This window comes from Hippopotamus amphibius, chromosome 3 (genome assembly GCF_030028045.1).
Source record: "Hippopotamus amphibius kiboko isolate mHipAmp2 chromosome 3, mHipAmp2.hap2, whole genome shotgun sequence".
NCBI lineage: Eukaryota > Metazoa > Chordata > Mammalia > Artiodactyla > Hippopotamidae > Hippopotamus > Hippopotamus amphibius.
In genome coordinates, this window is record NC_080188.1 from 183,109,641 (window position 1) to 183,136,244 (window position 26,604).

Consider the following 26,604-nt stretch of genomic DNA (forward strand, 5'->3'; position numbering starts at 1 on the left):
GTTGCTTCCATGTCCTGACTATTGTAAATAGTGCTGCAATGAAGATTGTGGTACATATTTCTTTTTGGATTATGGTTTTCTCTGGGTGTATGCCCAGTAGTGGGATTGCTAGGTCATATGGTAGTTCCATTTTTAGTTTTTTAAGGAACTCCATACTGTTTTCCATAGTGGCTGTACCAGCTTACATTCTCACTAAGAGAGCAGGAGGCTTGCCTGTTCTCGTCACCCTCTCCAGCATTTATTGTTTCTAGACTTTTTGATGATGGCCATTCTGACTTGTGTGAGGTAACACCTCATTGTGGCTTTGAGTTGCATTTCTCTAATGATTAGTGGTGTTGAACATCTTTTCATGGGTTTGTTAGCCATCTGCATGTCTTCTTTGGAGAAATGTCTATTTAGGTCTTCCGCCCATTTATGGATTGGGTTATTTGCTTTTTTGGTATTAAGCTGCATGAGCTGCTTGTGTATTTTGGAGATTAATCCTTTGTCAGTTGCTTCATTGGCAAACATTTTCTCCCATTCTGAGGGTTTTCTTCTTGTTTATGGTTTCTTTTGCTGTGCAAAAGCTTTTAAATTTCATTAGGTCCCATTTGTTTATTTTTTATTTTATTTCCATTATTCTAGGTGGGTCAAAAAGGATCTTGCTTTGATTTATGTCATAGGGTGTTCTGCCTATGTTTTCCTCTAAGAGTTTTATAGTGTCTGGCCTTACATTTAAAACTTTAATCCATTTTGAGTTTATTTTCGTGTATGGTGTTAGGAAGTATTCTAATTTCATTCGTTTACATGTAGCTGTCCAATTTTCCCAGCACCACTTATTGAAGAGGCTGTCTTTTTCCCACTGTATAGTCTTGCTTCCTTTGTCAATGATAAGGTGCCCATATGTGTGTGGGTTTATCTCTGGGCTCTCTATTCAGTTCCAATGATATATATTTCTATTTTTGTGCTAGTATCATACTGTCTTGATCACTGTAGGCTTGTAGCATAGTTTGAAGTCAGGAAGCCTGATTCCACCAACCCCGTCTTTCCTTCTCAAGATTGATTTGGCTATTCGGGGTCTTTTGCATTTGCATACAAATCGTGAAATTTCTTATTTTAGTTCTGTGTAAAATGCCATTGGTAATTTGATAGGGATTGTGTTACATTAATTGATTTTTGATGTTAAACCAACCTTTGGGGGCTTCCTAGGTGGCGCAGTGGTTAGGAATCCGCCTGCCAATGCAGGGGACACGGCTTCGATCCCTGCTCCAGGAAGATCCCACATGCCGTAGAGCAACTAAGCCCATGTGCCACAACTATTGAGCCTGTGCTTTAGAGCCCGTGAGCCACAACTATTGAGTCCATATGCTGCAACTACTGAAGCCCATGTGCCTAGAGCCTGTGCTCCACAACAAGAGAAGCCACGGCAATGAGGAGCCCGCACATCACAGTGAAGAGTAGCCCCCACTCACCGCAACTAAAGAAAGCCCACACACAGCAAAAAAGACCCAATACAGCCAATAAAAAATAAATAAATAAATAAATAAATAAATAAATAAACTTATAAAAAACAAAACAAAACCCAACTTTCCATCCCTGGGATAAATCCCACTTGGTCACGATGCATAATTCTTTTTATATTTTGCTGGATATACTGTAGACTTTGGGTTTCATCCACTATACAATGCAGTCATACTTGTGGCAGGTTGGTGCTGCAAGAGAAATGCAGACATTGCACTGAAGGTTCTACATTGTATATTTATTACAATATGTTAACGTTTCTTATTGACTTGAACCTGATCATTATTGAAAAGACTTGATGTCCTTAAGGATTACAAGGGTGCTCACTTAGTCAATGATAGCTTAGTGCATCCTTATCAATCCAAATATCAAAACACATTTGAGTAAAAAAGCCTAACCAGCAACTTGCCAGTACATAGTAGATGCTCTGTACATATTTGTAGACTAATTAATTGACTGGTCTGTGTTTTTGCTATTGGGTCAGGAAAGAAGTAAGTAACTCACATGTCATATCTGATATCTTGAGCACATCCATCAGCTTTTCATATAGAAAGCATTAGACTCAACACAGTGCACTGGGCTAGGAGAGTCAACTCAGAAAGCTAGAAGGGGAGCAAAGTAAGCATGCCATGTTCGGGAAACATAGTTCCAAACCTCTTGGGTAGTAGTTTCATGGCGAGCTGAAGTCAGAAGGGAAATATAGAAACGTGAAACACAACTTTAATTCAACCATTAAAGAAATGCATGATAGATGCACTTGTTTGAGTTCCCACATTGTACAGGCCTCAGTCATAATCACACCTCAGTCATAATCACTTATCATACCTCTCTGCTAATTTCTTTGGCTGTATGGAATCTCTGTACATCAGAAGTGCTTGGCATACACAAAGTGTGCAATAATTGCGCGTTGAATGAGTCAATAGTATGAGTCAATCTGGTTGATCCATTTGGAGGGCAGCAGTCAGAGGCAGAGTGGCCCTGACCAAGTAAAGCAAAGCACCTCCGAGGGAAAGAGGTGAAGACTTTTAGAAAAGGTTTTTATTTTTTGTTTTTTTTTTAATAATAGTAGCTACTGTGATTGAATAATAGATTTGGATGTATTTGGCTTTAGTAGAAGTATAATTTACCCCCTCTGTCAGATTTCCTAGATAACATAAGCAATACCATTTCGTATTCCAAAGGTCATGCTGATGTGCTGCAATTTTTTCCTCTCATTTTTAGAAAACAATAACCAACTGCCATTGAATCCTCAAAAAGCAGTTTTCCAAGGTTAAAACGTACACACACAGATCAAGATTAAAGACAGGATGTTTATATCTTCAATTAGCTCACTATATTTTTCCAATTCTAAGACACCTTCAATTATCACAGACTTTTCAGAATTTAAAAAGGAAGTAAATATAAAAACTAATTGCATATTGGATCCTCATTTTGGAAATATTAAGACATGCATTTTAAAAGCAAAGAAACGTAGTCTGTTTTCACTTTTCAGTTCATGATATCCCACTAGAAAATCAAATAGCATTTAAAACATGTGTTTAATGTGGTGTGTTTTTGTGTTATGTCATATTAGGATGGCAATGAGGTACTTTAATGATAATACTGATGACCACAGTATTCTTTAAATCTCACTTGGTTACTTATCCAACAGGGTTTAACTTGTGAGTAAATAGATGTCTGATTACATCTATGCAAACCAATAGCAATTATTCTTGTCCTTCAGATAATAAGGGCTTCCCAGCTTTGTGTGGTTTCAAAGGAAAGCATTTTGGTCTTTTAAACACAATAATCAGCAGGCAGAAATTAGAACAACAGCATTTAAATTCCTGGGGAAAAGGGTATCAATGTTACAGGGAGTCAGAGGAAGATAACATATGGCTTTCAGCCTGGATTTTTCTGGCTTAAGTTCTTGGTTCTCAGCTCTCTTGGTTTCATAGTTTCATTTAGAAAAATCAATAGATGGGGAAAATGTTTATCCTCTAAATATACTGCTCAACTTAGGAAATAGAGAGAATCCATTTGAGCTTAGTAACTTGTGTAAGAGATTTTCATTTCATCCAATGACTGCACAGCCTAAAACCTAAAGCAGTGGACCCTTGGAGTTTAAGGTATCTGAAAGTCCAGTGAAATTTTCACAAGTATCCATCCCTACCCCCTACATATCTGATACAAGAGATGTTCTAGTTAATCTTCTTTAAGGTCTTATTCACTTAATGGAAATGCTTAGCTGCATAATTGCTTTGAGCCTATTGCTATTCGAAATGGAAAATATAATAATCTAATGGTATTGTCTCTATAAGCGAATGAGAATTCCAGGAGTGGCTGTTGGTGCCACCCATGTGATCCAGAGAGGTTAATGCAGTTAAAGTTATTTCACAGTCCATTAAGGAGCTTATGGTGACCTCGCGACCTTTGCGCCAACAACACAGAATCCATTATCATCACAATGGAGGAGCTGTGGGTTCGGCTGACTTGACAATGGGCCCGGGAAATCCCAAGTTAGTACTTAGTTTAAAAAAATGCACTTTTCTTTCTGCTTCTTGGGTATGGCTATTAATATGCCCTCCTATAATTTGTAACATTAACATTGCTGAAGGTACAGAAAAGGACATTGAAATGAAGATGTCAAAACTGCTGACTTAGTTCAGTACATGATAATATTGGCTATGCATTGAAGTAGTAGATATCTAACAGGAAAATCAAGATGAAGACAGTCAAGGAACTCAGTTACATTAATGATAAATTATCACAGGTTGTGAGATTCACTTAGGCAAATAATAGCTTTCCTCCATTTTTAATGTTACATTCTGAGACAATATATGATTTGAAGAGAAACAAACACTTTTAATTTACAGATATGAATGTTATGAATAGCATTAACTGAAACGACGTTAAGATATTTACTTTATCAAAATCTAAATTTCAGAGAAATATAACACACCGCATAGTCTCAGGAACATGTCACCGTGACAAATAATATCACTGTACAGACATGAATCATTTTTCTTCTGTAGGTAATTTGGTGAAAGACATCCCTGTCATTCACATTTAAAAACAGATTTCAGGCATGGGTTAAAAAAATAAAGATTTTATCAAATTACTGGTTGGTATGAAAGTGTTAATTAGCATTTTTGCCCTCTAAAATGAACTTGACTGCATGATGGTCTCCTTTGGAGAAGTAATAAGCATGGAATTTTGAGTCAGATTTTGCAGTACTTGGTGTCAATAGAAAAGAAAAACTAGATCAAAGAATCCCTATGCCAAAAAATTTAAGCAAGATTGCCTCCAGAGATAAAGGTTAGATTGTAAACATAGGCTACAAAAGATCCACTGATATTTCCAGAACCCAAAAAGGCAGCATTTTAAAATAATTTAAGGAAAGCATTTAAAAGTAATTAAAGAATCCCGCAGTACATTTCAAAGATAGTTATTGCTGCCGGTAGTTCACACATCTTAGCTCATTTAAACACAATAAGGTTTCAACACTTATTACAGCTCCAAATGCCTGTAATATAATCACATTAAAAATGGAAGCCGAGATCTCGAGTTAATTTTCAGGAACACATTGTGATGATGTCTTTCTATGGTCTGCTATCTTAGAAAATAATTGGAAAAAAAAGTATCACCTACTTCTGATAATTCAAAAGAAAATAACATGATCAAACTATATTTCCTAAACATAGCTCTACTTGAGATGTTCTAATTATTCAAAGAATATGTTCAATTTAGTATTTGAACTGGTGTTAAAAATCTGTTTCAGAGTATTTAGAAGTAAAATAAAAGTATCTCATCATAGGTTTACGTCAAGTTAGGATAAATATTACTCATAAATAATGTCATAGTAAGTATTTAATCATTTATTATTAAAGAAGTTTTACAGAAACTGTAGTCACTAAACATTAAGGCTTCAGGGATGCTATTCCCAAAGAAGAATTTCAAGGTATTCAGCTTTTGAATTTTTATGTGGTTTTAAAAATTCTTGTATATCAAAACCAAGCAGGACTTTGTTTTTATAAAGTCACTGAATTTAATTCTGTAACTCATTATATAATTTACAAAGCAAAAATGGCTAGATAATACACTCTAATTATCTGCTCTAGTTTATTAACCTGAAATGTTTTGCAAGATAGTCACAGTTGTTGTAAAATGTTTTTATTTATGAAGTTCTAAAAGATATGTCTATTTTCTTCAGCAAATAAGTTGTTTCAGTGATTAATCTAATTTTCATTGTAACAAATCTGCTGGTAAACATCTTATTCCTTAAATGAGGCAGAATTCCAGACAAGAAGAGTAAAGGTACAGGATGGGAATTGACAAATAGAAAAGGCAAACACAATAAATGAATGAAAAAGAGTATTTTATATATATATATTTAAAAGTGAAGAGATAATACAAAGTAATCACAAGTCAGAATTTCCTGTGAGCAAACTATGTCTAATCCTGAAGGGGTCCTAAGATATGATATATAAATGATTCTCCACAATTTGCAAAGTACAATATTAAAAATCATTTTAAATAAATTTAGACATACGGGGTACCTGACCCCAAAAATGGTCATGACCGTTAGGGCCGACTTTCTCATCTTGAGATTGATGTTATTATTATTGTTGTTATTGTACCAGCCTGATCAGACACTGAAGATTCAAACAGTTCTTTAACTTTTCTTAAAATAATACCAGTTCTGATAGTGCTATTTTCCCACAGCTTTGTTTGAAAAGGGACTTCGTGCATCAAGAAATCTCTCTCCAAGGAAGAAAGAATTAATAACAGAAAAGAAAAAAAGCCTCAAAATACTGTCAAAACATAAAACAAGGCTCTTCAGTAAGGAGCGTGTAGCAGAGCTAATTTGCCATGTTGAGATGCCTCTGTTTGACTAAAGAGAAAGTTATTGCTGAGAGGCTGACTGACATACAGCAGGAAAGTGTAAAAGCAGCTCCAAAGTGAGTCTCAGACTTCAGGAGCCAAAAATAAACTGGTTCTTGGCTGAAAGACATAAGTGCAATTGTGAAATTGATATCCCTCCTTGGCCCAGTTCCAGACAATATGTTGCCTTTCGGGGGCTGATCAACGTTGATTGATGTGATCTATGAAATGCAGGGGGCCGCTCCCCTTTAATCAAACCCACCGTCCTCCACAGAGAGGCAGCTGTGGGCTAACAAGTTCTTCAAGCTTCCTCCCTCCAGGTCTCCTTAGAAATCTGACAGCCCAGAAGGAGAAAAAGGTGGCAAAACAGCCACAGGACAAACACCACCCTACAAAAGAAAAGGAGAGGAAAAAAAAAAAAGACAAGCTATTGAGTAAGACATAAGATGGCAGCAACCGAACAGTTTATTGCCTTTCAAAGAGAAATTCACACTTCACTTTTGACGTCAAAACCAACTCACTAAAGACATGCAGCTAAGGTTTTTTTTTTCTTCTAAGAATTTAGTTTTTTTGTTGTTGTTTTTCTGTTTCTAACTGATCATCTGACAAGGATGATCAGGGTCTTAGAGTCTGCATCCCAGTTTTTTCACTTCTTTCTTCACTTGTCTTGTTTGCATCATCTATTTTAGAGTTGTGATAATAGGTCCCCAAAACAACACGTGAAGATAAAGTCACAGAGAGAAAAATAACCTAAAATCTTCCAGGGAGCAACATGAAGCTTGCAGACCTGTCACGGGTATCAGTGTGGTGAATTCTAAACACAAACTTCCTAATCTTATAATCATTACCACTTACTCAGACTCTCCTCAGCTGCTTTCCATTGAGAAATAGGAATATCAAATTGGAGTTTCTGCATTTCCTATGGTAAATGTTTCTAAACCTATAACAAATTGGCACTGATCGTTTCTTCTAGAACCATGGTAATGACTCAAATTGATTTTAGCTTAAAAGATCAACACCAGGGTATGATGTACTTTTTCGGGCTTTCTTTTCATGTCAAAAGGCTTCCAGATTGGTTAACCTCACCACCCTCTCCCGCACTGTTGTCCTATTTGTGCAGAATATTCTACTGCCAGATTGTCAGCTAATTATGTCACAAGCAATCAGCAAACAAAGCACAGCCCTTCTTGCCTGGAGAATGAGGCATGTTTCAAAGCTACTCCAAGAGGAAAAAAAATAGACCCCTTTCATTAAAGAACTCTGGAGTGAGGGTTTTATTTAACTGAACATTCCATGTCAGCACTGCTGTTTCCCTGCTGTTGTAGGGATGTTGATGGCTAGGTATTTCTTAAGCAGCTACATGGGAGGGGAAGGGGTGCCCTAGAGCGCTGTGGAACCCGTGGTTCGTCTGTGGGAAGACACACAACTATTTGGGAAAACTCTATGATGTCAATCTATAAAATGAAATCCAATCAGCAATCTTCCTCCAAATGGCCTTTCGGCTTAATCTCTTTGAACAACCTGAACTTTCTTCTGTAAAAACTAAATATGGAGCAAAAATACAGCACATGTGTTCATTCTCTGTTCCAATGGAGGTGAGATTTAGCAAAGTCATGTAAACCAAGAGACTATGCAGAGATCAGTGATGGTAGAAAAGTGAATCTGTGGTAGAATACAAAGTTATCTGGAAGTGTTTAGTAGTAGATGAGATCGCATCTCCCAAGTACCTCTCAGAAAACCTGACACAGTATTGGCATTCAGTAAATACTAGTTTCCCCTTTCGCGTAGGCAAACTTTGACATTAGTTCTTAGTTTTGGGGTAAATATACATTTGGAGGTAGAGAGAGCTAGCCAAGGGATATGGCAATAAAAGCCAGGTTGGATAAAACATTTGCTAAGAATACATGTGTTCCATTGGAGTGCTTCCTTCCATTCATCTATTAAGGCTTTAATATTATTTATTACCTGCTTAATATAATAGTCATAATTGAATGATGACAATATCTTAAAATCCTACTGGAGGAATTTAATAGCTCAAAATCTTGGTTATGAGCAGACAGGAAAATAGTCTCTTAGAATGCTGGTTATCCTAATACTTTGCTCTACCAATGAAATCTTAAAACTTTAAATCCTGATAAATTAAGACTGGGATCAAAATTCAATTTTAAGTGCCGTGATCATCAGGATTTTCCCCATCCTTCCAATGGATACTACTTCCTAAAGGGGCTCTACTTCTTATGCTCATGGATTTCTTTAATTATGTCAACATCAGTGAAAATACTTTTAAAGTGAGTCCTTAAACAATGCCACACCTCCAAGGGTATTAATGAGATCTTCGTTGAAAATAGAGACAAAGAAGAAAAGTTATTTGGGACATACACAATGCATTTCTAGTAAGACATGCTGTATTTTCATCTAGTGTAACCACAGTAAATACCTTCATCCAAAGGGTTTTTCTTTTTATTACAGATGATTCTGGGAAAATAAAATCTTAGCTTGAGAAATGAGTAGATTTGCAAGAATAATGCAGAAAAGGATGCAGTTTCACAGTGTTTCATAAGTGAATCTATTTCAGCTCTGCAGCATCTTTACAAGCTCATGATCTTGAAAGCACAAATAGAAGAAATCAAAGAAATGATTTACTAACCCTCTCATTATATTCACAATGAGCAGAATTTAGTTTCAAGGTCTTTCACTAAATGGGATAAACTAAAATTATAGATGATTCTTAGAAGAGTCACAGAAATATAAAGGGATGTTCAAATTCAGCATTTGACAAAAACTTTAGAAGTTTGGGTTTCCCAGCTTGGAGACATGAAAGCCAAGAAATGAGCTGTAATTAATATTCTAGAATATAAGATGTTACAGGAGATTAAGGAGAATGTAATCAAATAGTTACAATTCCTACCATGATAGGAAAAAGAGGGGGTAAATTTAAAGTGAATGAAGGGGATTGAGGTTAGAAATCTGAAGATGGCCCAGACAAGGAAGAATCTCTATAATGCTGAAGCTCATGACTATAAAAATTCTGAAGTTATTTTTCCCTGGAGAGCTCTGTAGATAGAAGTGAAATCATGCATTTTGGTCCAGAATGATTGTAATGTCATTCTGTCTAGAGTCAAAGGGAGAAGTGACTAAAAATGTCCCTTCCTGGCTTTGCAAACAAGATTATTATGAAGTTAGTTTATATTTTTCCAGTGAAAGAATATGAAATAGGAAAGGATAATTTAATTTTTGCTTATTGAAAAGTGGGTTAGGTCTAACTTTTCCATTTATAAGTTGCACACTCCATGGTAAATTTTTCTCAAAGGCCTCTCCCGCTTTCCTCTAAAAATTAAAACAGTCAACAGAGACACAGACCTTCACGTGCTTCTCAGATCTGTGACTGGGGAGGCTTAGGTAGGTTGTCATCTTCATGGGGCGCTTGAGGTTTGATGTTTGGGAGAAAATCTAGCACTTCTAAGTCATTGAAATGGTGCGATTATTCCTACTTTAGCATTAGTTTGGGGACTTTCTAGGCATTATAGATTTTTGTTCTCTTTTGATAACAGAAAGGAGAGAAGCAAAGATGATCTAAAGAAGTAGTTCATAGTCCTATCCAGTTGGAGGCTGAAGATCTTTAAAGAAACAATGACCAAATTTATAGAATCTGCATACGATGGCAATTATATTTTATTGCCTTTTTATTTGAGAAGCACAAAAGAACAATACATGATTGCACATCTACAATACATACACTTTGAAATGAAATTTTTAAAGTTCTACTAATCACAATATTTACATACACATATTAAACAGGTGTTTACATCTTCACACGGTAGGCAATGCTCATGTTCCTGGACTGGTAGAAACTCCTTAGGGTCCCTCAAGGACTCCCTGTCCTTGGCTTAGGAATCTCTGCTCTAAAGAAACTGGCAATTGTCCTTTTAGGCATTTTCCCTTCTAGAATGCACTGTTGTCTTCAGTGGAGAAGAAGATCTGTTTTTTGGCTGAGCTCTAATTTGAAATATATAACTCAACAGTGATCAGAGATGACTGGGAGCATAAGAAAAGTAATATGATATTTACAGTGACAAATTTCACAGTTGTTTAACTTCGACCTATTTTAACCATTTTCGGAAAATGTATTTATGTAGTCACTAAAGTTAGAGATGAAAGAGATCAGCCTCTGGAATCACCAAATTTATGTTTTTTCAAAATGTCCTTTAAAAACCCAACACCTTATTTGTTGTCTAGATTTTACATCAACATTTAAAAGGTCCTCCTTCAGCTTCTGTCAGACAGGCCTATTAGGAAGTGAGTAAATTTAATAAACACACAACTGCACTAAGTATGCATCGCCTAATTTGCATCCCTGTGCGAGTACCAGTGCAGTCAGTGTGGGCAAACAGCTGTCTGCTTAGGGTTTGTATGGGTATGTAAATGAGGCCCTCAGAAAATGTGTCTCTTTCAAAAGAGCAAACCTTGGACTGGAAGGGAGTTTCAGAAGGCATCCAGTCCATCCTGAGGCACACCATATTTATAACAACCCAGAGGGAGGTGTCAGTCTGTTTGTTAAGATTATGAGACAAGGATAAGCCTTTAAAGAGAGTGAGAAAAGAACTACATATGCATATAAGAAAAAAAACAGCTTATGGTGTGGATTGTTAAATTTTTAGTCTGATAGCAAATACAGCGTTCATTCTGGAACACATTATTTTAAAAACTGAAACTAAAATGGAAAGGGGGGGGATAAATTAGGAGGTTGGGATTAACATATACACACTATTATACATAAAATAGATAACCAACAAGGACCTACTGTATAGTACAGGGACTTATACTCAATATTTTGTAACAATCTGTAAGGGAAAAGATTCTGAAAAAATATAGATGATAGATAGATGATAGATAGATAGATAGATAGATAGATAGATAGATAGATAGATGATAGATAGATAGATGATAGATAGATAGATGATAGATAGATAGATGATAGATAGATAGATAGATGATAGACAGACTGCATCAGTGTGCTGTACACCTGAAACTAACATGATATTTTAAATCAACTATACTTCAGTTAAAAAAAACTGGATTCAAAGCTCATTTTGCAGCAGAAGGAAATATCTAAATCAATTAGCTGCTATCTTTGCTTTCAATGGTAACAAATTTTTGCCACATATATCATGTGGACTATAATACCAAATAGGACCCCAGTGTTGGGAGAGTAAGCAGGGTGGGGGTCCTCTATATTATTTATACTTGATCTCCTGAGATTAAACCAGCTTTAAAAAAAAAAGTATAATCCTCTAGGAGTCAAATGTATAATTGAGTCCTATAAACTTACCCTATTTCTGTAGTTTGTGATAAAGTGAAATTGAACCAGAGAACTGTTTAATTTATGTAAAGAAAGAAATAACATTGTGCAGATTTTTGTTTTGTTGTGTTTTGTGTAGTCAAGCCACACAGCCTTTTACAGAAGAAAAATATTAGCAATGGATCAGCGTCTGTGGGGGATGGTGGGAGCTATCTTTAATCTGAATGAGCAGTTTCATAATGTTGTTATACCATAAGAATATAAGATAAACATCTCTAATATGAACCAGTTCAGCAAACCACACATGTAAATACACTTGCAGTGATCGTGCGTTAATAGGAATGTTCACAGTTCTGCTGGTGTGCATTCACTGGAAATGCTTTCTCAGTGAATATCCCATTTAATAGAGTCTCAATAGAGCCACGCTCTGAAAGATTTCGCATTCTGATACGAGGGTGGCTCCTGCTGTGGATGCTACAGACACCGTCTGACTCACAGTAGCTGAACGGGGCATATGTTTCCAAATTCCTATTTGTCCTTCACATGAAGTCCATATTGACTGCTGCAAAAACTCTTTGTATGAGCTATTATTTTCAAATTGTTTCCCAACTTATACTGCAATTGAAAATTGGACAGCTTTTCAATTGCTCTCGCTTTCCAATTGATTACCAATACAGTTTTTCAGAATTAAGAATACCAGGCTCTTCTCTTCCCTGGAATCGTGTTGACTCCGTGTGGCTTTCATTTAAATATTGCAGGACAGTTTGTGCCTGACTCTGTGTTCAGATAACGTACAGGGTGGTCAATTAGATTTATTCTCTCTTCTCTCGACTGTATGGTATGTATCATTGTGAAGAATGCCAACCTCCAGACATGACGTTGCCTTCTCTCCAAGGTCTCCTAGGATTAGTATCTGAGCTTAGTTTCTGTTGCATCTGAAGGTTTGTGATGTATTCTTTGGAATGAGGCAGTTGTAATGATCAAACAACTAATATGTTTTCTGAATAAATGCTTGCTAACAATGCTAGGTTATCAGATAAAATGAATAAATATTTATTGAGTGATTACTATGTATAAGGCACTCTGCTAGGCCCTGGAGGATGGGGCTGGGAGGGCATGTTGAAGCTTTTCTGAAATTCTCAGAAAATACTCAAAAGTGAAATCAATAGGAAAGAGGGAGTCATTTAATTTGTCTAAGGTGTTTCTGAGTGCTTTCAAAAATCACTCTGGAAGGTACTCGGGGGTCCTGTGATCATTAATAGTCGTACCATTTTCAGATGGAGCAATTCAAGAAGGGAGAGGCTAAATATTTTTCTCAAGGCCACAGAGCAATACAGATGAGAACAGGAGACTGATGCTGTGAGCAGCTACCTCCTGGCTTGGTGTTTAAACAGCTCGGGAACAGTTGTTGGTGCTGGGGGACCGGGGGAGGTCGTGCTTTGCCTTGACTGAGATTGCTAACTGACATTTATGACATAAGTAATTGACATAAAACTGCTGATATTTAAATTAGCATAATATAACTAGTCTTCCTCCATCAATATACGGTGCTCTCTGAGCAAATGAGTCTAACCCCTCTGCTTTTATAGGACTAAAGGGAAACAGTATAGTCCTCTTTTTAATGAGTACTCCCCCCAACAGCTTCTTGTGAAGATTTTCAAACACACCAAAAAATTGAAAGAATTTTATAGCAAATACCTGTATACCCACGACCTCGATATTATCATTTATATTTACTATACTTGCTTTGTAATATATCTATGCATTCTTCTATTCATTCATCAATCCACCTTCATTTTTTATTTATTTATTTATTTATTTATTTATTTATTTATTTATTTATTTATTGCCTGTGTTGGGTCTTTGTTGCTGCACACGGGCTTTCTCTAGTTGTGGTGAGTGGAGGCTACTCTTTATGGCAGCGCACGGGCTTCTCATTGTAGTGGCTTCTCTTGCTGCAAAGGACAGGCTCTAGGTACACGGGCTTCAGTAGTTGCAGCACACAGGCTCAATAGTTGTGGCACACGGGCTTTGTTGCCCTTCGGCATGTGGGATCTTCCTGGAGCAGGGATCGAACTGTGTCTTCTGCATTGGCAGGGAGATTCTTAACCACTGTGCAACTTAGGAAGTCCCAATCCACCTTCATTTCTGAAGCATTTTAAAGTAAATTGCAAGAACAACCTTTTGGAAGTTATTTTCACCATAGGGTAAAGAGGCTTATCATATTGACAATAATAGTTTGGGAATAAATAATTATAATTGATGTCCAAACAAATTTGTTCAAGAGTGTCCTAAGTATTGACTAGTCTTCTAGTTGTGTGGTGCTCTATTCATTAGTTTACCTGATTCTGGCAATAAGCTCATAGGGTAGAAAGGCACATACAATATAACTTCATTTTACAAATTAGAAAACTGAGGCTTTGAGATGAAACGTCAAGCTCATGGTCACCTAGGAGGTGGTATATTCAAGAGTAGATGACTTCTACCAGCTCCTGGACCAGTGATCTCACTAGGTCATGCCATCCACCCTCTTGTCAAAAACCTCAAGGTAAATTTTTAATGATTACTCTAGTAGCTAATTCTTAAAATGTGACTATTTAAATAGCTGAATATATGCCATAGTCATTGCATTAACACCCATAATCTTGCTTCATTTAGTCATTTTATTAAACATGCCTGAAGCCTTTGACTTGAAATAGCTTGAGGGCTAAGAAGCTGTTACATCAACTTCCCTGACACTGCCGTGTATTAGCAGTCCACGGCTACATGCTTCTAGAATCCAACTACATTTCTACTAGCCCTATTTGTGGTTTTCCTATGAAAATTTAACTTGGAAAGAACTAATTTATAATCCTGTACATTAATCTTCACTTACCTCCATTTTGCAAATCCTATAGAAATCGAGTCCCCCTAGAACTGAGTTCCTTTGCTCAGTTTATAATTAACCTCTCCATCCAAAACTTTATTCCTTTTCTTGTTCCACACCTGTTCCCCTTCACGATGGAGGATTATCAAAGGAAAGGGAGTGTTGTAACTGAGCCGGACCCTATGCGTCCTTCTGAGGACAAACTCCCCGTCTCCCCAGCTGCCTCTTGTTTGTAGAAAAATTTTAGCCTCCTAGGCCTTCTCCAAGTTCCAAAGATTACATTTAATCAGAGAAGTGAGAAAATGCAGAAACAAAGGAAAACAGTCAAGCAAGGCAAGATAATAACAGTTTAGCTATTAAACAAAATCAAAGACCTATAGTTCCTCCTCAAGGGCTATAGTTCCTCCTCAAGGATATTCTGAACCATATCCTTGAGCTGTTTTGTAGATACTTTCTCCACTAGAGTTAACTGCATGTTGGCTGTAAGAACCTAGACCCCAGACCTGCTGGAACCAAAAGGTTGGTGGTATTAACTCCTGACATACCACCCATTTGCTTCACCGCCAACCAATCAGAAGAATGTCCACAAGCTGATCGTGCACCCTGAAACCCTCTCCCTCACCCTATCTTTAAAATACATTCCTTGAAAGCCATCAGGGAGTTTAAGGCTTTTGAGCACTAACTGCCCGTACTCCTTGCTTGGCACTCTGCAATAAATTCTGTACTTTCCTTCACCACAACCCAGTGTCAGCAGATTGCCTTTACTGCCTGCAGGTGAGCAGACCCAAGTTTGGTTCAGGAACACCACTTTTAAAAGTTTTGTTTTTATATCATAAAAATGATAATACTTATCATTAAAAAAAAAAAACGAACAAAACAAAAATGTACAGAGCACTTACTTTGGAATCCTCCCTTCCAAGGAAAACTTTTCATTTTGCATTTTGATTTGTATTCTTTCCATCTGAGATTATACTGCTTTGCAACATTGTTTTTTTCCCTTAATAGTAAATCTATTTCATGGCTTGTAAAGGATTCATGGTCTCCCATTCAATGATTATATCATGATTTAATTAATCTCTTATGATGGATATTTAGTTTGTTTCTGTTTTTCAATTCAAGTAGACATTCTTGTTTTTATATTTTGGTTCTAAAATTTTCTGTGTTTACAGAGGACAAATTCCTAAAAGTGTGTGTGATCGAGGGAGCAAGAAGGGGGGATAGAGTGGCTGAGGGTAGGGAGGCACCATTCATGGAGATGAGGAAGACCAAAGCAGGGAGCAACCTTGCTAGTCAGTATGTTTCAGACAGGTTAAGTTTGAAATACCTGCTACATATAAGTGGAAATATGTATACATCATATGTCAGAGGAGAAGGTAGAAGAGGAGATATAGATTTGGGAATCCATGGTGTCTAGGTATTGAAAGCCTTAGGGTACGATGAGATGATCTACGGGAGAGCATAGGGTCCAAACCCTTGAGCTACTCCAACATTCAGAGGTGTGGCCAAAGCAGAGACAACAAAGGAGCCCAAGCAGGAGAGGACAAAATGTGAGCTGGAAATCCAGAGGCTTGTGATGTCCAGAAAGCCTGCAGAAGAAAGTGTTTCAAAAAGAGGAAGTGGTCCAAGTGTCAAAAGTTGCTGAGGGGCCAATTAAGATGAGATCAGAATTGACTATTGAATTTTGTTTGCAATTTTTTTTAAAGCTACAAATGTCAAATACATATATGAAAGAGATGACTGGTCTTACTATTATTCAAATAAATTAAATTCAAAAGATGCAAATTTTTTGTTTGTCATATCACCAGAGATGAAAAAGTAGTAATATCTAATATTAATAAGAATGAGGGGAAATAAACACTTTTATATAGTTGTTGCTTCTACTTTTTTAGAATGCAATTTGGCAAAATCTAGCAAAATGTTTCACTTGTATAACTGTCAATTTTAATATTTCTCTTTTAGGAATCTCTCCCATTGCAGAAATGAGTCCAATTTAACCCCTTTTTCTACCCACCTACTACAACCACCTCCTAATTGATCCCTCAGCTTTTGCTTTTAACTCGCTGTAGCCCATTCCTCACATTTCAGATGAACTGATCTGAAAATGAGTATCAACTTCTGCCACCCACGAGTCATTTTCAATGATTTCCCAATGCAGGTAGTGTAAAACTCAGGCCCTCTCCCATCACCTGTATTAATCAAAATTTTAGAAACAAAGACTTAATTGAAATAAAATGATATTTATTTCAGGTTTGTTAAGACTGCAGCCCAGAAGACACAGATTCCAGAAGCACTACAGAATAGGTGATTATAAAGGCAAAAACCTCAAGGTTACAGTTAGTTACATGAGCTTTATATCAAGAATTATAATTGGAGTTGGCAAAAAGTAAGGATTGTTAAGTAAGGATTGATTGGGGTCCAAAACAGTTGCATAGTTACAAGGGGAGACCTTGAGACCATAACGTTGTGTGGGCTGGTAGGTGTTGTTCTGAATATGGCTGGTGGTTTTGGGGTCTGCTATAGTTTGAAGGAAGTTCAAGTTCACAGTGGTGCAGAGACCTGTCTGAGACCAGATCCTCAAAGGTCACCCAACTCCATTTTTGTAAGTCTAAACTGTGACTATTCATTATAATTCCAGTTTGTCAATCTAAGAAGTCCTATTTCCCGAGACTCACTTTCCTACCTTTCTTCCCTCCTCATCAGCCTTCTTTCTTTACCTGCAGACTTCAAATTCTTTCACATCCTAGGGCCTTACAATTTTCTCCTCCCAGAATTTTCCTTCTGCTTTCAAAGGTTGACTTCTTCTGATTATTCGTCTCAGTTTATTATTTATTTATTTATCTATTTATTTTCTAACATGTCTTTCTTCTCAATGTAAGTACCCTGCTTGGGGTTTGGAGGATCCGTGTGCCCAATAACTGTTTGTCAATTGAAAGAATAAATGTTTATTTTTGCCCTTTGCCATTGACCTAGTCTGTCTGTCTGTCTGTCTTTTTTCTTTCTTTCTTTCTTCTCTTTCTTTCTTTCTTCCTTCCTTCCTTCCTTCTTTTCATTTTTTTAGCTCTCTATACAATCACTAAATGATGTATCCCTTTGTCCCTTATATTGAAAACACTTTTTTCAATTGTAGTTTGTTTTTCAATTTGTTTTCCATACAAAATAATCTGTCTCTCAGTTATTTATCTCTTAGTTCCTTTCATTAGTCTTATGATAAGGAAAGCTTTCCTTAATTAAAAATTGTGAGTTAGAAAAAATATCCTACATTTTCTTCTTGTGTTCCTATGGTTTGAGTTTACATTTCATTGGGAATATTTTTTATATGGTATGAGATAGAAACTTAAATTTATTTTTTCCTCAGGTTTGTTAATCGCTCTAATATTATCTTCTGAATAATCTCTCCTCTACCAACTGATTTATAATGACCATTTCTCATATAAGAAAGTCCCATATATACTCTGAGGTTCTACCAAGTTTTAATTAATCTGTTCCTATACAGTACCACGAGTGTTTATTTACCATACCTTAAGATATATTTTGATATTTAATTGGGTGAGTACTTATTCTGTATATGTGAAACTTTTAGGGTATTTCCCTATGTATATTCTTCCAGATAATTTTTTAAATTCAACTTGTTAACTATTGAAAGTAACTCATTGGAATTTTTTTTAGTTGTATTAAATGTATATGAAATGACATGGCATCTTTAGAATATTAATCCTGAAAGAAATCTATCTCTGCACTTTTTTGGTCAGTACAACTTTATGGTCTCCATTTCATTTTGAGTAAAATTTCCAAGCCCTTTATAAACTGTGTTCCCACCCCCTAGCGATCAATGGGACCCCCATCTCCTCCCATCTTTCCCTCACTTACAATTATACTGCACTGCAACCACGCTGGTCTTCTTAATGGTCCATGGCTGTGCCACCGTCAGTTCAAGATCTCTGTGCCAGTTCTCTTTACAGGGAAAGCTGTTACCTTTCCAGGTAAGACTCATGGCTCATTCCTCACCTGTCTCATGGCTCACTCCTCATTTGTCAGGTCTCTACTCGAATGTCAACTTCTTGGTGAGGCTTTTTCCAACCATCTTACATAAAGTGCCTCTGTTTGCAGTTTCCCACACATTTCCTATCCTCCTTGTTCAATTTTTATCTTCAGTACTTATCCCACTTACCTCACATATTATATATTAGTTTGCCTATTTCTTTATTGTTGCTCATCTCCAAGTAGAATGTAAGCTCCAGGAAAAAGCATTTTGTACTGTTGTATTGCCAGAGCCTATAATAATGCCTAAAACTTAACGTGTATTTACTTTTATTTTTTTAATGAGGTACAGTTAATTTATATTGTATTAGTTTCAGATGTACATCAAAATGATTCAGTTATGTATACATTTTTTCAGATTATTGTCCATTAAAAGTTATTACAAGATATTGAATATAGTTAGTGTGTTTATTGACTATCAAATGAACAATTTTCTTAATAGAGCTATGTAACTCTTGTTCATTTTTTATTGTTAATCTCTAGTATTGTAGTTATTTTATTGCCATTTTAAGTGAAGTTACTTTTGTTATGTTTTTTGACTGGTTATTTGATATAAAGAAAGGTTTGGTTTTTATAAATGTTTCTAATTTCCCAATTCTATTAGTCCTAATAGATTTTCAGCTGATTTGCTTGGAATCTCATTAAATAGAGTTATGTCCTTAGCAAATAATGACAATTACTTATTTTCCTTGCCCATATTTGCACATAGTATATCTGTTTTTTAGCCTTATCACATTCTGAACCCCTAGAAAAAATGTAGAAGACTAATGGAGTTTGTATCAGTCAAGCTAAGTTTTGTTCTAGAAAATATGACCCCCACATTTCAGTGGTTTCCAATAGCAAAGGCTTGTTTCTCTCTCACGTTCATGTACATTTTGGGTCAGCCATAGCTCTGCCCTATGTTGTCTTGTCTCCTAGATCTAATTTTAGGATACTGTGGTCTCATGAGAGATGGAAAGAAGAGTGTGGCAAAATCATGAGATGCCTCTTATCGCTTCTGTTTAGGAGTATCATAATTATTTTTCCCCACAATAAATTGTTCAAAGCAAGTCACATCGCAACTACTATTATCAGTGAAGTGGGAACACGTAATTCCTCTCTAAGGAGGGGCATTGTAAGTCATATGGCTAATCCTGCCACTGAAGGCGTAGGGACCTATGATCCTCCTACAGAGAGGAGAAGACAGTGTTTAGAATAATAATACAATCTTCAACATAGGCATTTTTTGTTCCTCACTATAAAAGGAATGTGTCTGGTATACTCCTAGTACATAAAAAAGGTGCACACTACGGCATATATTCTTTATTATATTGTATATGTTGATTTTATTCTCAAATTCACTAAAAGTTTTGATTATGTCTACCTGGAAGTTATCAAATGATTTTGGGCATACCTATATATGATCATACCTTTAATAAATTAAAGTTATATATTAAAATTAATAGATTGATATTGATCCATCTTTGCATTCCTGAAATAAACCTGCTTGTTTTCAGATGACTGTGGTGCCAATATGTATTTTTGCGTTCATGTATTCAGATTCAACACATATATTTGAATGTTTTGTACAAGTCATTGCACTTGGAACTGAAAAGATAGCTATAAATAAGATTCATAGAGTTGGCCTTCCTAGAGTTTGCAGTCTGGTAGGGAAACAAACATTTTAAAACTACTTAATTAATTACAATTGAAATGGATGAAGAGAGCTAAAAGAGAATCTAATTGGGAGGACTGGCAGTTTAGTGCAGGCTTCTAAATAGAAGTGCCATTTGAGTCAAAAAACAAATATGAATATGTTAACTAGGCAGAAGCAGTATAGTCAAAAAGGTGAAACATCCCAAACAATCAATGCACAGACTCTGGAGTGGAAAGGATTATTAATTGATAATTATTAATTTGATGAATTAGAAAAGAAGGCCAGTGTGTCTGGAATGCACTGAGCAAACCGTAGAGCATCCTGAGATGAGGGTGGGGTTAGGCAAGGGTTAACTACGTAAAGCTTTGTTGGACGTTAAGGATTTGCTTCTTGTCTTTCAAGCCATAAAGGACTTTTTAAGCAGATCATTTTAGTTGTAGGGTCAAGAAAGACTAGAGAGAGAAAATGATATTTATGGTGACTAATTAAGAGAACAATAGATATTTCTATGCAAGAATGGATGGCATGATTGTGGGTTTCCAGCAGTGAAGATGAAGACAAGTGAACAGACTCAAGAGACGTTTAGGAAGTAAAACAGTTAGGATTTGGTAATTGAATGTATGTGGGGGTAAAGGAGAAGTTGTCAAGGTCATCAGATTTGTAAAACTGGGTATTCAATGAGGCCATTACTTAAAAATAATAGAGGAGGAACAGATTTATGGAGAAGCTCATGAGTTTAATTTTGGATTTGCCATCTAAGAAGTGCCTACGACAGTCCTAAGACAGTGGAGATATCAAATAAATGATTGGATACGTGTCTGGAGCTGAGAGCAGGGTGAGTTACAGATAAACAATGGAGAGTCATCAGAACGTTTGAAACTATGCGTAGGAGTAAGCTTGCCCAGGTAGAGAAATTAGGCTGAGAGTAAAAGGGCCCAGGACTCAACTTTGATTGGGGCCCTCTAATATTTATTGTCAGGTACATGAGGAAGATCCAGCAAAGACAGAAGAAACAGACAGCTAGGAGGAAAAGAGAGTGGTGTTATAAAATTTCAGGGGAGAGAATGATTTAAAAGTGAGGTGTAGCCATTGGCCTTGAATGCTGCTTTAGTGGTCATGGACTAGGAAAAATATTTACCATCAAGAGAAGTCTTGGGTAGAGTGAACAGAAGCCATGTCAACATTGATTGTGAAGTTGGTGGGATGTGTGGAATTGGAGGAAGAGCCTTAAGACCTCTCTTTTAGGAAGGTTGGCTGGAGGGCAGGAGAGGAATAAGGGGAACCAGATGGGGAGATTCATTGAGTGAGGCTTCATTTTTCAGATGAAAGGAGACTTGACAATGTTTAAATGCTGATGGGAAGGATTTAACAAGATAAAATTGTGAAGACACAGAAGTGAGAAGGGAATATTCCTGGTGAGAGAGAGCTGACAGGGTGGAGGGGGGCGGGATGCAGAGCCTCAGATGGAAAACCTCCTTTCTTTATGGGCAAGCAACCAGGTCCAGATGCAGGCAGATGCAAACAGCTTGTACATTGGGTGGCCCACAATTGAGGGAAAAGTTTCCACCTTAAAGGCTGTGGCTGTGGGACTACATCAGACTAAGAAGCTTCTACACAGCAAAGGAAACCGTTAATGAAACAAAAAGGTAGCTTACAGAATGGGAGAAAATATTTGCAAATCATTTATCTGATATGGGGTTAAAATGCAAAATATATTTTAAAAACTCATACAACTCAATAGCAAAAACGCAAACCGATGAAAAAATAAGCAGAGGAACTGAACAGACATTTTTCCCAGAAAGACATACAAATGGCCAACAGGTACATGAAATCAAAATCACTTATTATCATGGAGAAACAAATCAAAACCACAATGAGACATCACCTCATACCTGTTGGATTGGCTGTTATCAAAAAAACAAGAGACAATAAGTGTCAGTGAGAATGTGGAGAAAAGGGGACCCTTGTGCACTTTTGATGGGAATGCAAATTGGTGTAGTCACTATGGAAACAGTATAGAGGTTCCTCAAAAGATTAAATATAGAACTACCATATGGTCCAGCAATTCCAGTTCTGCTTTGCGAATTAAACAAAATCACTATCTCAAAAAGGTATCTGTGGCCCCATGTTCATTGCCGCGTTATTTACATTACAGGCATGGAAACAACTTTTGTCTACTGATGAATGTATGGTGAAGAAAATGCAGTATATATGCAATGGAATAGTATTCGCTGGTAATAAAAGAAATCCTGCCATTTGCTACACGGATAGACCTTGAGGGCATTGTGCTAAGTGAAATAACTCAGGCTGAGAAAGACAAATACTGTATGATCTCACTTATATGTGAAATCTAAAAAACTGAACTCACAGATACAGGGAACAGATTGGTGGTTGCCAGAGACAGGAGGTGGGGAGTGTGTGAAATGGGTGAAGCTGGTCAAAAGGTACAAACTTCCAGTTATAAGTAAGTCATGTAATTTACAGCATGGTGACTATAGGTAACAACACTGTACTGTATTGGGTTGGCCAAAGCGTTCATTTGGGTTTTCCTGTAACATACTATGGAAAAACCCGAAAGAACGTTTTGGCCAACCCAATATATTTGAAAGTTGTTAAAGAGAGTAAATGTTAAAAGCTTTTATCGCAGAAGTTGCAACTCTGCAAAGTGAGGGTTGCTAACTAAACTTGGTGAGGGTATCATTTTACACTGTATACGTATATCAAATCATTATTTTGCACACCTAAAACAAATACAGTGTTACATGTCAATTGTATCTCAATAAAACTGGATAAATAAAATTAAAAATAATTTTAAAGGGCTTTGGCTTCTATGTTTCTCTCTGGAAAGGTCATATTTGAGAATGATGAGGGAAACCAGGTAGTTGATAAGAAATAGGAAGGAGGTTTGGCACAAACTCTGTAGACTGTGGGAGAGCAAGATACAGTCATGACAGAGACTGGACCGTGGGTTTCATTTCTGGTACAATCTCGGTCAGGTTTTGGTATCAGAATTATGTTTGACACATGAAATGAAATGGAAAGCTGCCTGCCTTTTTCTGTGCTTGGGAATAAAGTCAGAAATCTGGGGAATATTCTACTGTTGGAGATTTGATATCAAGAGCCTGTAGAGTGACCTCAGCCTTCTCCTTTTTTGGTACTAGCTGCAGGACAACTCTTTATTTCCTTCTACAGTTATTCTTTTATTGAGTAATTTTGGACATTTCCTTGAAAAAATCACACATCTTATTCAAATTTATTATGTGAAGCTGTATAGAGCAATTTCTCATGTTACAAAAATATTTTGCAAAATTTGTTATAGCTTTTCTCACACTTAATGTCATTTATTATACTCTAGAATTTATTTGTTATATATCCAAATACATGTGTGTGTGTGGATTCTCTTTTTTTCATATAAAGGCCTATTAGAGCTTTAACTTATTGATCTTTTCAAAAATATTAGCTCTTTTTTATCACTGATCTGTTTTCCTGATTTTTTCCTAAATAACCATCTTGGGGTTTGCCAATTATTAATTCCTTCTTTCCACTTATTTTTAGTATATTTTATTGTGGTTTTTTTCAGATAAATGAATGCTATTAACTCATTTTTTAACACAATACTAAAAATATCTAAGGCTACGGATTTTCTTTAAAATAGCTTGGTCACATCAATATATAGTGTTTCTATTTTCATTGATCTGAAAATAATGTAAACTGTAAATTGAATTGTAACTTCCTCCTATAAAAAGATCAATCTTATTATTGTACAGAAAATAGGTAGTAATCGGGCAAGAGGATGACAGCAGAGTGACCAGGTGAAGTCACTGCTGTAGTCCATGCCTGGTAGGTAGCGTTCATGGAGATGGGGGGGAGACAAGAAAAGAAACAATTTTGAGAGAGGTTTAGAAGGGTCATCAACTGATCAAGTTTTAATGACAAATTTTTTATCACTTAAAAGCGATCACCTTCTAGAATTTTTATTTACTACGCTATAAAATATACTTTAGCATATTTTCTAATTACCTACACAATACCCATTCTCCTGTTTTTCTTTGCTAACAGTATCCTGATTTTGTTTGGTAAGCAACATACCCAGAAAACACTCCCATTTTCCCTTGCTGCTAGAAGTGACCAAGTGCATAAGCTCTGATCAATAAGATGTAAATGGAAGTCTGTTGGGATATCTAGGGAAACTTTGCTTTCCTAATATAAGATAGCAAAACCTTACCTCTTTTTCCTGCCCTGGAAATAAATGTAATGTCTGGAGATATAGCAGCCATCTTGTGACCAGGAGGTGAGAAGCATAAAGATGAACACCTCACCTTAACAATGTCAGAATAGAAAGATGAGTTTCTCAAGCATTTGAACCTACACAGCAAATGCCTACTAACAAATTTTTAACTGTGTGAGAAAACTAGATTCCTATTTTTGTAACCCAGAGTTGGGACTTATGTTACTTGCAGCTGAATACTTTTCAATAGATGTATATATTTATTGTCAAGTTTTTAACTTCCCAATAAGTACCCTCTATTCTATGAAACCTGGTCTTGCCTGCTGCATTTTTGCAAAGACCGTCCGTGTAAAGACTGCAATCCCTCAAAATGTGGGAGGTATTTCTACATGTCCTACATATCAGTGCTAAAGGTACCACATTCTCATAACTTCTTTCAATATTTTCTCTACCTCATGTGTCGTATCCATTTTGTCAACCAAGTCCCAAGGTTATTTCTTTTTTTGCTTTATTTATCATCTCATGCTCAGACCTGGGTAACAGTTTCCGCACTGGTTGCCCCATCCCAGGTCTTTCTGTTTTCTAGGCCAAGAGGTTTTCTATTCCTCTGCCACCCAAGCCTTTCCATGCTGTTGTTATTTGATTCCTGTGCACATAATAGCTTACACAGTACAGGAGAAATAGGCAAATTCTTCCACCTGGAATGCTCTGTCCTCTCCAACATCTTCCTGATCTCTTTTTACCATCTTGATTTTCACATGAATGCTTCATTCTAATCGAATTGTTTTCCTGACCTAAATATATCTATCAAATATACTTTCCTTTATGTGAAACTCACTCTTATCCTCTCCTTCTCCTCTTCAAATCCTATTCATTTTCCAAGATTCAGCTCAAATCCCACCTCTTCTGTTAAAGCTTTCTTGTGCACCACAACCTGATCTTCTCTTCCCTTTCTCTCAAATCCTGGTTCTTAGTATAGGTGTTATTTTCATCTTCCATTACCTCTGCTCACCTATAATGCACCCCAGCTACCTTGGGCTAATCAACTATTCTCCAAACATACATTATCTTTTCTCAGTCTGTTTTTGCAGCCTGAAATGCCTTTTCTCTTCTTCCCTTATCTGAAATGACCTAGCTCAAATGTTTCTTCAGTTTAACTCCTTCTTCATTCATAGGTTAAGATTACCAGCTCCTCCCAGTAATGTGTCCATTATACTATTTGTTTTTCTTTGTTTTATATAAGTGCTATTTGTTTACACGATTTTTGCTGACAAAGACCTGCAACTACAAAGACCTAATAGAGCAGGTGCTATGTTCTCAGTTCATAATTCATCCATCATAGCTCTCTTTGTGAGAAGAAATGCACTGATCATCTCATCCAAAACTCCAGTTCATAAAAGAGGTAATAAGCCTTCAGACAAATAGTGACTTGTACAAAGTCACAGAGTTCATTTCCACAAGAAGGCCCAATCCTATATCAGTGCTTCAGATAAAACAATGAAGAAAGGAGTCCCATCCCATAAGGAGCTAATAATTTGGTGAAGATGTCAGACATATTTAATTAATAAGTCACAGCTTTATTTTTTTTTTGAAAAAAATATAATTCTGAACATCATGCCATGTATATATTTTCTATAACTTCCAAAATGCAATGGAAGATTAATTCAATTTGGAGAAACAATAGAGAATTTTTAACTGCTAGCAAATAAACTAATTTCTTACTAATTTAAATTTTAAAAGAGATGACCCATGAAAAATGACCCACCAGGATCATCTGAATGAAGTGATATTTGCAATATTATTTTCATCTTGCAAGTTTCTCCATTGTTACATAAGTGGTATGAAATGAAACAGAAAAAGCAAATGCATCATATCTTCATCTTAAATTAATGTGAATGTTATTTACCCATTGCTTTTTTGTTTTAAGAATAAGAAAATCATTCTCACTCATGCCTTCATATTCATGTTTCAGTCCATCTACTCTTTATTTTACAGGAGAGACCATAATGGGAAATGCAAAAATCCCTTAATTGTTTAGTTCTGCAAGTTGTTTATATTTTTCCAGAATGAATTGGTGAGTTGTTAGTGCAGTGGTAATGATGATTACGGGACATTCCTTTCTGGAGTCAGTATTAGATAATAGGCCATGTGTGCCAAAATCAAATTTCTCTTTA